Below are 15,776 nucleotides of genomic sequence, written 5' to 3' on the forward strand. Positions count from 1 at the left end.
AGTGGTTATGTATTTGTAAGTAGCCATTATGACTTGACTAGTGGTGTTTATCTCTTTTAAGGGTCTAGTATCATCAGTTAATTAGTTTTTACTGTTTGGATAATTATAACCATCATAATCAACCGAATCATCTCAACACGTATTTGCTCAAAAATGTATTTATTACCACAAACATGTATTTAATTATCAACAAAAGGAAAATCAACAGTTTCTAGAACTCCAACAGGGGCAGGACTTGGAGGTACTGGGATTTCAGGAGGCAGCAGAATGGTACACTGGTCAGTGTCATTATTATTGACCTGTGATGGTGGATGGCCTTGGAGGGAGCTGAGAGGTAACTCAGACCTCTTGTCTTCAGGACACATAAAGCAAACATACTCCTTCTCAGCAGCTGGAGACTTAGAGACATCCCAACTCATCAGCCTCATGCGTTTGGGCATCAAATGTTCCTCTTCATCATTAACAGAAAAAGCAGTAGAATATCTGCGCTTTCTGCAGAGACCTACCTCTGCAGTGGGTGGAGGTCTCGGAGGCAGAGGAACATCTCTAGGACACATGAAAAACGTCACGTCATCATCCAGGGATGAACGATCGTTTTTCAAATCTGGATGCATGATCTTGTCTGTGTCCTTTGCATGAAAGCTGGCATCAGCAGGTGGAGGATTTGAAGAAACTGGTACATCAGAACTCATCAGCCTCATGCGTTTGGGCATCAAATGTTCCTCTTCATCATTAACAGAAAAAGCAGTAGAATATCTGCGCTTTCTGCAGAGACCTAACTCTGCAGTGGGTGGAGGCACTGGTATTTCAGGAGGCAGCAGAATGGTACACTGGTCAGTGTCATTATTATTGACCTGTGATGGTGGATGGCCTTGGAGGGAGCTGAGAGGTAACTCAGACCTCTTGTCTTCAGGACACATAAAGCAAACATACTCCTTCTCAGCAGCTGGAGACTTAGAGACATCCCAACTCATCAGCCTCATGCGTTTGGGCATCAAATGTTCCTCTTCATCATTAACAGAAAAAGCAGTAGAATACCTGCGCTTTCTGCAGAGACCTAACTCTGCAGTGGGTGGAGGTCTCGGAGGCAGAGGAACATCAGTAGGACACATGAAAAATGTCACGTCATCATCCAGGGATGAACGATCGTTTTTTAAATCTGGATGCATGATCTTGTCTGTGTCCTTCGAATGAAAGCTGGCATCAGCAGGTGGAGGACTTAGGAGCTCACATGCAGGTGCGCTGATAGGTCGGAACATGAAAGCGGGAACTTCATTGTCCAGAGCACAACGGTCTGCACTGGGTGAGTGTGGGAGCTTCTCCTTTGCCTGTGGAGGAGGCAGACTTTGACTTTGTGTTGCAGAGGAACATTCAAGTCATCTGACGTTTTGCTCTGTTACATATTATTATTGTTGTTGTTGGATTTTTCTTTAAAAATTCACACGTTTTAATGTTTAGAAACAGACACAGTGAAGGGTAACTTACCACAGCTCGAGCCATTTTAGGCGTCTGTCAAGGCAAAGACGCAGGATTTGGTTTCTCTGTGTAAGATTACAGGACAGTTGTCAGTTTCATTTTCAAGTCAGTTGGATAAATTCATATCAAACTTCTCAAACTGTATCATTAAAGCATTGTTTAGGTGGACAAATATGAAAGATATGAAGATAAAAACAGTAACAGCTGGCAATCAAGGGAAAACAACCTTACGAAAAAGGTCTTAATCATTATTGTTTTAAAGTAAATCTTTCAGTCCTTACTTCAGTGATTGTTTGAAGTCTCTGTGCTTGTTGTCAGTCGCAGATTTGTGTAAAATATTTGCAGTTTGTGAATAAAGTTTGCAGGAGCTCCAAAGTTTGTCTGTTCAATACCAAAGTAATGAGGAGACTGAGTGCAGGTTTGGAATCCTCAGTGACAGAAGAATGCAGCAATGTTTGAATTTGAATTTGTTATTGTTTTATTAACAACAACTACCAGGATCATACCATAGCAACACAGTGATGCCCAATCAAATGTCAGGTACAAGGGATAGCCCACATACACATCCAACAGCACAGTAAAGCCATGGGCACCAATGCCACCAGTCAGGCCTTAAAAATACCTGAGTTATATAACAGCACACTGACAGTGTCTCATCCAAAAATATAAAATGTATAAATACAGTTAATATCATTTTCATTTAAATTTTATTTAATTCTCTTCATATACGGCCAAACAGATGTCTCAAGTCGTCACTGTTACAACATAGATAAACATGAACATGAAATCCATTATTTAATTCTCTTCCATTCACTCCAGTTCAATTCAATAGCTATATAGATGGATAGACAGATACTGTATTATATACTATATTGATTCCAAATGGAGAATTAATGTGTTATATCACCAGGATAATGAATTCAAGTAGTACAATCTCCAATAAACAGACAACACAGTTCAAGTTCAAAGTGCAATATGTGCAGGATCCAGGCTTTATATTGTAAGATGCAAAATGTTTATATATACATAATATTGTTGAAAAACTAAAGAAAGTTAAAAATCAAAATAAGTTTATTGTCACTGTGGCTGACGTGATTGCAATATGAACCCGGAAGCAGACAAGGGAGAGATGGAACTGAATCTTAACAAAAAAACAAACCATTTATTAGGTTGAAAAACACGAACACAAAACAAGGCCCAGCAAACAGGGGCGGAAACTAAAACCTATACTGGGAATAACTCGGTATGACTATGACAACTATGACAAGAAAACATGAACATGAATCCGAGGAGGTGCATGCGAGAAACTCTGATGAAAAAACATGAACATGAACATGGACCTAAACAGAATCAGGAGATAACCTGAAACCTGGAATAACGTGAACGGAGGAAAACGCACCAACACTGCCCAGAGGAAGACAGCGGACTTAAACACACAGAAGAGAAAGGAGGGAAGTGGAAACACAGCTGACACAAATGAACCTGACACCACAGGGGAAGCAACATGAAACACACTGAACATGGAAACACAACCCTTTCATAATAAAAGACGAAACAAGGAGAGACGTGGACGTGTGATGGGCTGAGTTGCCAAATGGCTGGTAGGCTTTTAGCTAGGCTTTAGCTTCAGCCAAGTGGAAGCTAAATTGGCTAGTCATTCATATGTAAATTAGGTTGTTACCTGAGAATTCTGGAGGGGAGTGGGGGTGTGTGAATGATTGCTGATTTCTAACTGCCAACTGCCTCTTTGTTTGTCTGGGGGGGAGCTGCTAAAAGCGGTGAACTTCCTTTTGTGTTCGTCTTGATGCATTCTCAATCATCCAGGAAATTAAATCTCCAAAAGTCACCAACTTGGAGTGGTTAGTTTCCTGAGCCACGAGGAAACTTGTGTTTCAGTTTGCCATCTTAGGGAGAAATCAACACACATGGGTGTATTTCCTTTGTTGCTGAGATTTATTGATAAAAACAGTACAAAAAAACCAACCATTTGTACACATATTTACAAATAATAATAAAAAGCGAGTGAGTACATTTCAACATTTTCAGCAATCACTCACAATCCTGGCACTGCCATGGTATCTGTAGTCTGCATTTACCACATGTGTATCTGTAGCAGTGAACACATCGCACAGTGGCATGATTGTTCTTGCATTTGTGTTTGACCTGACACATGGCTCTTTTTCCAGGGCTAGGTGTGGAGGGTTGTGTCCAAAGCAACTGTTCTTTTCTTGCCTTCTTCCCAGCTACATGAGAGTGAGCCAGCTCTCTTGCAAGCTCCACCAGGAAGTCCACCCGTCTTTCCTTCGTCCCGGTGCATGCTTGATACAGCACATCCTGCGGAGCTCCATAGGATAATTCTAAAAAATGCTTTAGTTCCTCACATTTTAATGCAACCCACTGAATTAAAGCTGAAACTACATCTGAGTTGTATCATTTCAAATTCATTGTTGTAATTTACAGAACCAAAGTTAGAGAAAGTTGTTTCTGTCCAAAGTCTTATAGACATAACTGTATGATTTTCAGTGATTTCAAGGACAGCTGAAGATAAAAAGTATTCAACAAGGAGAGACCAGGAATTAGTGACGTGCAGAGTTTGAATAAGAAGCTGTAATTAGACTGAATGCAAGACGAGAGTAAAGCCATGGCAACAGCAGGAAGTGGAGCAGGACCTGCGTGTGTCCATGAAGCTCGATGTTTTTGTGCACAGATCACATGCAGTCTGAAATGTTGTGCAGTCCAGACTGTATATTTTGCTGAGTGAAATACAAAAGCTTCCTTCATGGATGGAAAAGAAACTGTTTCAGTGTCAAATGAAACACTTTCTGTTGATTTCAACTCCCAGAACTGAGTTCAGCTGAGCTCCACGGTGCAACAATTAGACTCCACTATGTTTCCTCTGTTTTGTAACAGCAACAGGCTGTTTAGGGCAAGATTTGCTAAAAGGCTCAAAACAGCGCTTACAGACATGGTTCGTTTTTTGGGCCAATTACAAAAGTTCTGCTGTTTTCTAAACACAGGAGATGTGAGTTCAAATCTATAAAACACAAAAATAAGACATGCTTATTTGTATTAAATATCTGGATAATGATCTGTAGATGTTAAAAACATTAATAACACAGTTTGAATGTCCAGAATTGGGTCTTCATCAGGGTCACAAAAATCTTTGAGATTCTGTCTCTGACACACAATCCTGTCGCTGCGCTCGATTTGTAAACACTAACAGCTCTTTGACTCCAGAACCCAGTTTGTGTTGGTGCGAGGCATTAGTGGATCTCTCTCTTAGAGTAGAGTTAGAGTTACTACAGTTTCTTAGGAAACTGAAGAAGGCCCGTCTCCCTCCTCCAGATTCCCGTGCAAATGTCAGACAATTCAAAATCCTGTTTGACTTTATAAAGGAGACACAAATGTGCAACAATCTTGACAGAGTGCCACAGTGTCACAGACAGTTGCACTGCCTTTGATGAGAAACACTGAGTGATAGTAAAACTAAACAATCACTGCAACACACTGATACAGGAGAAGTTGTGGTTGTTCTTTTCATTTGTCCTGTTGTGTAGTTTGGCTGTAGTATGCCCCCCACCCACCCCACTTTCAAGAAGCCAGCTGTATGATCGTCCACATTAAGAGAAGGAGTTAAAAGTGGGAGTCAAAACCTCCAACTTAAAGTGGAACATTAATGTCACACAAATGCAGACACAGACTCAGTGCCATTTTTATATTGTTAGATTCAGAGATTTTATTGAAGTTCTCAGTTATATTAGGGACATACAGAATGCTTTCTAATGGAATAAGAGGAGAGAGTGAAGCAACTGTGCCACCCTAAGGACCATGGAGTGGGATTAATGATCAGTTGTGCTCATTTGATACCAACTAATGTGTGTTGGGTGCATTGTGAGCGCCGTCCAGGAGCGAACCAAACCCCAAGACTGGCAATTGGGACATTGAATGTCACCTCTCTGGTGGGGAAGGAGCCTGAGTTAGTGCGTGAGGTTGAGAGGAACCGGCTAGATATAGTCAGGCTCACCTCAACACACGGCTTGGGCTCTGGAACCAGCCTCCTGGAGAGGGGCTGGACTCTGTCTCAGTCTGGAGTTGCCCCTGGTGAGAGGCGGCGGCCTGGGGTGGGTATCCTGGTGTCCCTTCAGCTTGCTGCCTGTATGTTGGGGTTTCTCCCAGTGGATGAGAGGGTTTGTTATCTGTGCCTCCGGGTTGGGGTTCAGAGTACCCAGCCTTCTTGGAGTCCCTGGGTGGGACACTGGAGGGTCCTACTGGGAGACTTAAATGCTCATGTGGGCAACAACAGTGAAAGCTGGAGGGGCGTGATTGGGAGGAATGGACCCCAGGACCTGAACCCGAGTGGTGTTTTGTTATTGAACTTCTGTGCAAACCACAGCTTGGCCATAACGAACACCATGTTCGAACATAAGAGTGTCCATAAGTGCACGTGGCACCAGGACACTCTAGGCCACAGGTTGGTGATTTGTTGAGTCTTCTCAGTTTGTGCTAAATCATTGAGTTGATTCTCAGTACTGTTCATTAGAGTTCCTGACCTGTTCTTTCCTCTACCTAGATTTCCTGGACGCGTCCCTGACCCTGTGTGGATTGCCTGTTGCTGGATTGGCATGAGAGTGTAACGGTGTGAGGGTGAGTGGCTGAAGAGGAGTGAGCGTGCGAGCCTGGAAGAGGTGAGTGTAACACAGACGATGCGACGAGGAGCACAGGCAGACAGGAGGGGACACAGCTGGAACTAATGGGCATAACGAGACACAAACCTACAAAGTAAAACAGGAAACTCACAGGCTGTTTCACAATACCAACTTGGGGACACGAACAGAACACAGAGGAAAGACACAGGTAGGGACAATAGAAACACTAAACACACAACTCAAACCCTAAGAACAAATACAAAACAGCAGAAACTGGAAAATAATACCAACAAACTCAAAACACTGGGTCAATGACTCAGGACCACGACAGATCTGCCCTGTTTCACACTTAACACTTTGTGCCCACAGAAATTGGGCGCACCCACAGAAACGCAAAGCAGGAGATGAAGCATCGCTGAATATGTTTCCAAATCAACTTCATTCTAAGCCAAAGACTAGAAAATATGGTGAAGCATATTTTACATGTTTTTTCCTGTGTAATAATATTCAACATTGCTATCAATACCTACCTCGGCACTTGTGCAGGTGAAACCAAAGGGAAGATAATCACACCGTGACGCCTCTGCCTTTGTAAATGGAGGGACAGTAACTGCATGTGTGTATGTAAGCGTGTAAAACCTGCAGATAGTCAGATTAACAGTATTTTGTCTCTATCTGCCATTCTGCAATTCATCTCATGTAAAAAATAATGCGCGCACGTGACGTGAAAAAAAGGCACATATCTTTGACGTTGCGTGACCAACTCTGTATTCCTCGTCTTCACGTAAACGCAAAAAAGGAGTTTTAAAAAAATCTCAGTTTTCGGTGATTCAAAACGCCGTTTACATGTGGATGAACAACAGGTTCTCACTCCCAACTCGTCAAACGTGTGACGCATGGTCAGGCTCCCTCTGCTTCACTTATGGACGCGCAGGGTACCCCCCTCGCGTCGGGAATTGACGTGAAGGGTCCTCCGATTGAAGAGATTGCCACGGAAGTGCCTGTTGTCGGTATATTTAGACATTTTCCAAATCACATTGTAGTGACGTATACAGAACACAACAAATTATATAATGTAAACAACTACCTGAAAAACAGGTAGAACGATACTTTTGTATCGTTTATTGCATTTACGGAGGGAGTGATGTATGCTGGGTAATGGCACAGCTAGCTACTGGGTGACTTTATTCACCCGCTTCGGCTGTTATCAGTCCATACAATGGGCGTTATTAGCACAAATCAGTCCCATAGATATGGGCCATCTCCTGCTAGATTGTTCAGAAGGTTGTTCTCATCCATCCAGATGGAGGATCACTAACAGGAGCGTGGAAGACTCCAGAATCCACTCTGGCTGGAATCCGGTGGATATGCAGTGTGTACAGGTAAAACCATTTAAACGGACAGCATTTATAGAATGACTATTAACCCTTTAGAGCCGATCGGAGCGGGAACGCTCTGTTATGCGTAACTATTTTTAAATCCCAGTAGCACTGCAACCACGTAAGCTAGCGCAAATATTTTTTTTGCATATGAAACCGGAGGAGTTGTACTTACATCTTATGCCATCAGCTTGTCCTAGGTCACGGTTTCCTTCCACATAAAGCTTTGCAAAAACTGCATAAAAAGCGCTTGCAGGAACAAAAACATAATATTCCAGAAACACGCTTTACCGATCCGATCAGCTGTCCATAACACTTCCTACGTTGGAATAGACGTCAGCGCGAACTTTTGCATTTCCGCCATTACCTGCCCGAAACCGGAAGTGACGTCATTTTCGCGGAAATGTAGTCTTTTTTGCGATCAGGGCCTCAGGGCCTATACTGGTCTTTTTAAAAGTTATCTTTGACTTTATGACTTTCTGTGTCGTTTCTGGGATGCTTAGGACTCATATTGCACTGCTGGAAATAGGTTATTTTGATGCATATGCTGCTTTTTTGCAAATTTGCAGTATAATATTTATTTTCGTTTTTCCTGCAGTGTATAAAAATTGGTGTATTTCAAAAATAAAACTACGAAGACACTCAAAATAAATTTCCTGTGGTGGGAAACTATTTTGTGCAACTTTTTTGTATTTACAGTTTTGAGGGATAAGCCTCTTAAATTTCTCTAACTACAAATATATGTTAAAAAATCAAAAACGATTTTCAATTTTTTTGTAGTTTATTGCACTTTTTTGCAATTTATGTAATTACTATGCACTTAATGAATACATATTATTAAAATCTGGGCTATAATGTTTGTATTGATGTATAGCAACTTGAAACGCTCCCAAAAATGGCTCCACAGCATGTAAAAATATAATATAAGCTCTGGCGGACTTGGTTCTATGGTAGGTCTTAAAGGGTTAAAAGTCAGCGAGTGTCAGTAATGTTAATGTGGTTATGTTAGTAATACACCGAGTGCTAATATAACAGCTTTAAGATGCATTTGTAGATATTATTACGTGTTTTACCGTCTTTATGGTGCTAGCTTAAAGTTACGGTGTAAACGTTAGCTTATATTAGAGGAAAGCTGTTACTGTTTAAACGATGTTAGCACAGAAATATTAGCTTCTGTTATGACTGATGAAGTTACTAGTTAATAAAGTTTTCAGTAAAGTGATTAATCGCAGCCACAGACTGACAGCAAATATCTCGATTAGCTTCAGTGCATCTGTAATAAATATGTGCAAGTTTCAGTGCTTCGTTTAAACTGTATGATACTTACACTCACCCAGGGTCAGTGTAAAATACAATCCTAGCTGTGTGAACAAAGCCTGGCTCCTTTAATCCTGCATGACAAACCTCAGGATGCAGGTTATTATTACTCTTTCCTGCTGGCACACCTGTCACACCTGAGAGTCAGCTAGAAACGTACAGTGTAGTGTGCATCATGCAAAGACTGCCAGACTCTGTAATACTGCAAATGATCAGTGACTCAGGTTAACACTAAACTTTAAATGGCACCTCTGTGTCTCTGTGTGCTGAACATTTAGGATTGAGTCAGGCTGCATTACTGGTGTCAAGCCAGCCTCCAATTCGAGACTTGCAGTCAAGCCAGCCTCGAGTTTGTTTTTGCGTATTCAAAGTATTACGGGAATGGATGTGGAAACCGGATTTCAAAATAAAAGCCAACTTCGAGTGAATTAACAGATATGTTAAGAACATAATAACATATAATTTAGGCTTTTTTTTATTTTACAAACTCTAATGAACGATCTATATGACACAGCCTTGTACCCTAATTGTGCCCTGTCACTATCAAGGCCATCTTATTTTGGATTTCAAAGTAAAAGCCCTGTGAATCTTCATTTTTGAACTACTCTTTCAATGACTTCATAATGCTCTTAAAAGCAAAAGTCGTATTTCCTTTTTTTTTTTTTTTTTTTTGGCCTGTCCCGTTTGGCTCTTTTTCATCAGAATTGTTGTCTAAAGGCAAAGAAAGATGCCCAACGGATTTACTTTACCAAACTGACCATCCCAGCCTTGCCGTAATGGTCCATTTGATTCACCTTTTATTGTTTATTTTATTTTCACTTACTGAATACGGGACAGACTTGAATGGAGGAAAGAAGGGGAGAAAGAAAGAGGGAAAGAGAAACAGCTGAGAAGAGGGACGGGGGAGAAGGGCAAAAGACAAAAACCAACAGAACGGGCAGAGAAAGAAAAAAAAATGCATATATCAATCACCTGGATCACCTGCTGAGAAAGAAAAAAGAAAGCAAGCAGAAGAGAACAAGAGTAATAGAATAAACAACATCACAATGATATATGGGAATATGACAGTAAATACTAAATGTTAAACATTATTGTGCAGCACATAAGATCAACAGAACACAGTGTGCTTTGAGGTAGGAGCCAAAAAGGGTGTAGTTTGTGGGTGTGATCACCCGTGTGTACACCTGTGAGCATGGACGCGCTTGTTTTTTGTTTTTTTAAAAGGTTCCTTCATGTAATAATCTGCTAGAGGGTGTGGGGGGGCCACAGCCCCGTCCTCCAGGACATGAAGCAGGTATGGAGGAGATCAAAACTCCAGACATCCAGAGGCCCCCAGAACACAAGAGACCAAGGAAGACCAACAGAGGGGCAGCCGCGCCACTGTCCCGGAAAGAGCTGAGGACAGTCCCAGATGAGGGCTCACTCAGCAGCCGCGGAGCAGAAGCCAGGGGGAGTTGCAGTGACGCGCCCGTGAGCTCCGCCGGCAGCCAGCTGTGCCTGAGTGACCGATGCTCTAAAATGAAAAATTCTTGTTTCGACAGGGTAATTCCACTTTAGATCAACAGTATACAACCCCACAGTGATACCATATCAATATCAAGTCATTCTGATTTTGCTTTCAAAAACAAAAGCCCTTTCAAATTGTCCATAATTGACCTAACTTTCATTGATTTCAAAATGCTCTAAAATGGAAGATTCCTGTTTCCACAGGGTGATTCTACCTTAGATCAACAGTATACAGCCCCACAGTGATACCATATCAATATCAAGTCATTCTGATTATGCCTTCCAAAATAAAAGAGTTTTCAAATTGTCCATAATTGACCTACCTTTCAGTGATTTCAAAATGCTCTAAAATGGAAAATTCCTGTTTCCACAGGGTAATTCCACTTTAGACCAACAGTATACAGCCCCACAGTGATACCATATCAATATAAAGTCATTCTGATTTTATTTATTAAAATTTACTGAAGTGGATTTCTTGTCTTTACATATTAATGACACAATCTTTTCTTTGTATTTGTAATGTTATGAATATAACTATTTTCATAAAAGTAACATAGGTAAATCTGTTTATCTTGGAAAACAAAACCCAGAAAACAGCTCAATACAAGGAGAGTAAATTGTAAATTCCAAAAGGTGCAGTCATGATAACATTAAAGGTGCTTTAAAGGTAAATGACAACATCACGGAAATGTGAATGAAATATGTATGAAAACGTTTCACCGTATTATGTTGCTCAAATTATCACTTTGGTGGAGACAACAGAGTACGTCTTCAAATATTTTGACACAAGCATCCAATAAGTCTGTGGTTTAACAGCACAGGAGACAATTCCACGCTTCTTCCTTTGCTTTTTTAAAGTCATTGTTGGTCATGTCAAGGCACTGTTCATGGTACTATCTTTGACAGTTGTCACATTGTATCTATTTAAAATTAAACAGACAAAGCAAAAAAAAAAACCCCATTTATACTCAAAGACTTTTACACATTTTTGAGAAATTCAAATACCCTCCAACTCACCCAGTTCATCATTGAAGGTCCTGATCCATGTGGCTTGGTCAGCGAACACATGGCACAGTTGCTGTTAGTGTCAAAAACTAAAATACAGGATCAAAACACATTAGATAGACATTTTTAATTGAAGGCCAATTCATGCATATGTTAAACTGTGTACTTAAAAATTTCTATCAATTAGACCACAGCATAAAGTGCCATTGTGCACTATAATAATACTACTAACAGAATAATACATTTCAATCTACACACGCACACATATACATTCAAAATACATATACACACACACACATTTTCTCTCTTATTCACCCCCAAACCAACCTGATGCTTGTAGTATCTCCACAGCCATCAATTTTCTTTACTCTGCCATTTTCTCTTTTGATGTTTTTAATTTCATGACGGGAAAATCTGGAAATACTTTCATCACTGCCCGTGACATCTACCGAGAAATACTCAAAATTTTAATTGTGAAAAAAAAAAAAAAATTCTGCTCAATATAAAATTTCTGATGTTTATAATCTTGCATAAACAGTATGAAAAACAAAGAGCAATAAATAGATTTAAGTCTTTATGAACACCAGGTAACTTCTAACACTCAGTTGTTGAAATGGACATCGTGGATGAATAACTATGTGATATACCTTGTAAACATAGAGAACAAAATGGACAGGGTTAAAAATAACACTCCACTCTACAGTAAGGGCCAGAGCCATGTATATTCTTTTAAGCTGATGAATAACTGAAGTAGGGAACATCTCTAGTTACTAGTTATTAGATATAGTCTGCTTCCAATGTGTGGGCAGCTGACTTCTTTTAACATCTGTTGGGCAATACTCAGTACATTCTATAAAAATGTTGTGGAGAGTCGCAACCTGTGTTATGCTAGTGCCACAGAAACTCAATAAAGTGAGTCCACAGGGTGGCCCTACAGTCTCGTAAGGTGCTGTCAGAGATGTGGATGTTTTCCAAGTTAACCACAATGCTGGACAATACATACCACCTGCATCATGATGTGCTAGCCATTCACCAGAGCGTGCTCAGTGAGAGAATGAGATTACTGATAATGCACCATTATGACACAGGAAATAATTCCCTACGGTGACTTGCTCTCTTTAAAGTATAAGTACTATCTGCAATCGCTGTGCAGCCTTAATATTTGCAAATCCTAAAAAGAGTATGTCACAAAATCTGCATGACTTAGGGCACCAAAGTATTAACCATATACTTAATTTGTGCAGTATACTGTGAAATTTAGAATTAAGATGTATTCATATCTATTACAGCTACTGTTATGGATGTGGATATTCTTCTGACCATGGCATGATGGCATGGCAAACAAGTAAGAAATTATATACAAATGTATATTATCATCACTTACCATCACCACTAATACTCCACAGCTGAAGCCATCCTTCTGCACTGGATGGGTCAAGACACCTCCCTTCCATTTAATGTCGACCCATTCTGTTTTTGCGTGGCGGGTTCTCCTCATTTTTAAGTAATCACCGCACATTATTACAAAGCAGAATACAATTTGGTATATGTCATATTTCCTAATTTTAAAAAAAAGATATTTTACAGAATTAAAGAGAATTTTATTTATTTTTTATTTATTTATTTTTTGGCCTGTCTCGTTTGGCTCTTTTGCCATCAGAATTATTGTCTTAATAATTTGTTCACCTGATAATTTTTATAATAACCGTACTGATTTATTTTGCAAATGAGACCTGGCCAAGAGGATGCCAACAGAGAAACACGCATTGTGGGGCCAGGTACAAAAAGCTTCTACAAAAATGCAGTTGTAGTAAACTAACTTGTAAAGCCTATTTGCATATAACAAAATGTGTTGAAGCCTAAGTACCTGAATTTACGTGCAGCGAGTTTAGAGTCTTCCTCCTCTGATGAACTTGGGGCAGGATCAAGGAGATAAACAGTGTGATTCACTGCATTGATGAATTGTAGCAAAGATAAATCATTAAAACAATATTAATATATCGTCATTAAAAAAATACACAGGCTTTAAAGTTATAATCTTGTTGCTTACCAGAAACTTCCAGTGTACATTTTTAATGTTAACAAACGTGACAATGGCCTGCTACTGATCGAAGTTTACCTGTCAGAAAACATTTATGTATTTCTTACAGTTTGTGGAATTCTATTAGCATTCAATCAGTAATTCTTTCTAAATGTATTTGAACATAATTATATGGACATTGGACAGTCATCTTACGTTCCGCAAGCTTTGGCGAGAAAGCTGTGTCCGATCACCAAAGAAAATCAAGCCCGCTGTGTAATGGTTCATAATGTAGATCCCCTTTTGCTCCTTTTTTGCCAGACAATGAAAAAGCCCTTCAATTACCTACGTAAAGAATTTTCATAAACACAAAGCTATGTAATTTATATAATTTAAATTGTGTTAATGATAAATAATTACATGATAATGTCCTTTTAATTGAATTACATTACACAGTCGAATTATTGTGGTTATGAGTGCTTAAATTAATCATTGATATACCTCACCTGTTAGCCACAGGTGTGGTCGAAGGGTTCGCAAATCACTGTGGCGGATAATTATGGACGTACCATGGTTTGTTGAGGGAAGCACAGAAACCACAACCTCTGTGTCTCTTTTCTTCCACAAAGACAGGACCTCCTCATTAAAGAAAAACACACTTAACATACGATCTTACCAGCTATTGGACATGATTTTGTTATTTCTAACAAAGGTTTATGGACTGTTATTAACAATATGTCTTTGGAAAATTCATTCAAAATGTATCACTCCAAGTCTTGAATGGTAAATGAACTGGTTCTTATAAAGCGCTTTTCTACTCTTCTGAGCACTCAAAGCGATTTACACAACTTGTGCATTCACCCAAGCAGATTTTTCTAAGTGTGTTCTAAGTAACATTCGCACACAATCGATGGATGCACTGGAGAGCAATTTATGGTTAGTATCTTGGATTTTTGGTATGCAGACTAGGAGAAGCCAGTAATCAAACCAGCAACCTTCAAATCAGTAGATGACCTGCTCTACCACCTGAGCTACAGCCACCCTTGAGCACTGGTAACTATATAAACTCAAAGCTGTAATGGCAACACTTGCAAAGTTAATTTTCCCATACTCTAACTATGTTCCCGAATGCTTTTTCCCATTCAGTTTCTACTGAGGAAAAAATATTTATTTATTTAGTTATTCTCAAAATTTACCATGTAATCACTGCATTCATTTTGAATTTTGGTGCCTCCCACTTAAGTTAAGGTTACAACTAGTCAACCAAAATCCTGGATATTCACATCGAATGAGTTGAACATGAATATCAACATGTAAATAAATAAGATTTGCCCTTCATACACGTGTCCATGACTGATTACTGTGTCATGGAAAGGATCTTCTATGGAAAAAGAAGGCATTACTATTACTTTGATGAATCCTTTATGTTAGCAGTTGTCAATCCTACCTGGAATTCTGGAGTTTCCAAGGTAACATCCTCAACTCTACCAGTCTGCACAGGGGAACTCGGGGCCATAGAGGAAGCAACCTATATAAATATTGTGTACAAGAAATACAAAAAATGTTATGCAAAATATTGGTCTTTATATATGAACGATAAATTTGCGCAACATTTTATACCGTCTTTGAAGATCTCCTGAAAGGAAATGGCTTGCGGAGTACTGTGTCACGGTCCTGAGTCTGTGGGCTCTGTGTTTTTCTGTTTGTATTAGTTATCTTTGTTTTCATGATGTGTTTTGATTCTCTTGGGTTTGATTTCTGTCACTGTATCCCCTAGTTTAGTCCATGCCTGTTCAGTTTCCTGTTTTACTTTGAAAGTCTGTGTACTATGTCAATGTGTTGAGTTTTGCCTCCCCTTGTCTTGTCATGTCTGATGAGTCCCAGCTGTGTTCTCCTCCTGTTTCACATTCCCTAATCACCTCAGTATGTATTTAAGCCCTGTGTTTTTCCCTGCCAGTTGTTGCGTCCTCCACGTTTGTTGTGTGTGTATCCATGGTCGTCTACCTTCAGCATTTCCTGTCTAGTTAGTTTAAGTTGTTGTTTACGTATCGTCCAAAGGTGACTCTCCAGCAAATAAAGCCGTCGTTTAAGTTAATGTTTTGTCTCCGAGTCCTGCGCGTGGGTCCAGCCACTGACAGCCACACAACTCATCGTGACATACTGTTACATATCTCCTCTTCTTTTTTTGGCGACGTTCCTTCCATTTTTCTTCGTCCACTCTAAATTTCTGAACCAAAAATATGAGTCATTGAACATTGTTTAGGAATTACAAGTGAAAGGCTGTGACAACATTTTCCTTAATTTACAATAAACCAAAACACACAAAAATGTCCAGTAAGACACACAGGTGCAACCAAGCTATAACATCACAATGTGGGGCACCTCAATATCCCACCACATCAAGAAGACTTTTTTTTAATGTTCCAT

At 39.8% G+C, this 15,776-nt stretch overlaps 1 protein-coding gene and 1 pseudogene across 1 annotated transcript in view; one reads left to right on the forward strand and one right to left on the reverse strand.

Annotated features, from left to right (window-relative positions):
• The window catches only part of LOC146682033 (NACHT, LRR and PYD domains-containing protein 3-like), a 356,929-nt gene that overhangs the window by 75,046 nt on the left and 266,107 nt on the right, over positions 1–15,776 (forward strand). The gene's annotated exons all lie outside the window — the stretch shown is intronic.
• Positions 11,360–14,021, reverse strand: LOC146682035 (uncharacterized; annotated as a pseudogene).

Source organism: Copadichromis virginalis, linkage group LG23 (assembly GCF_057382275.1).
Source record: "Copadichromis virginalis isolate Kocher_CV1m ecotype Utaka linkage group LG23, C_Virginalis_male_GT1.1, whole genome shotgun sequence".
Taxonomy (NCBI): Eukaryota; Metazoa; Chordata; class Actinopteri; order Cichliformes; family Cichlidae; genus Copadichromis; species Copadichromis virginalis.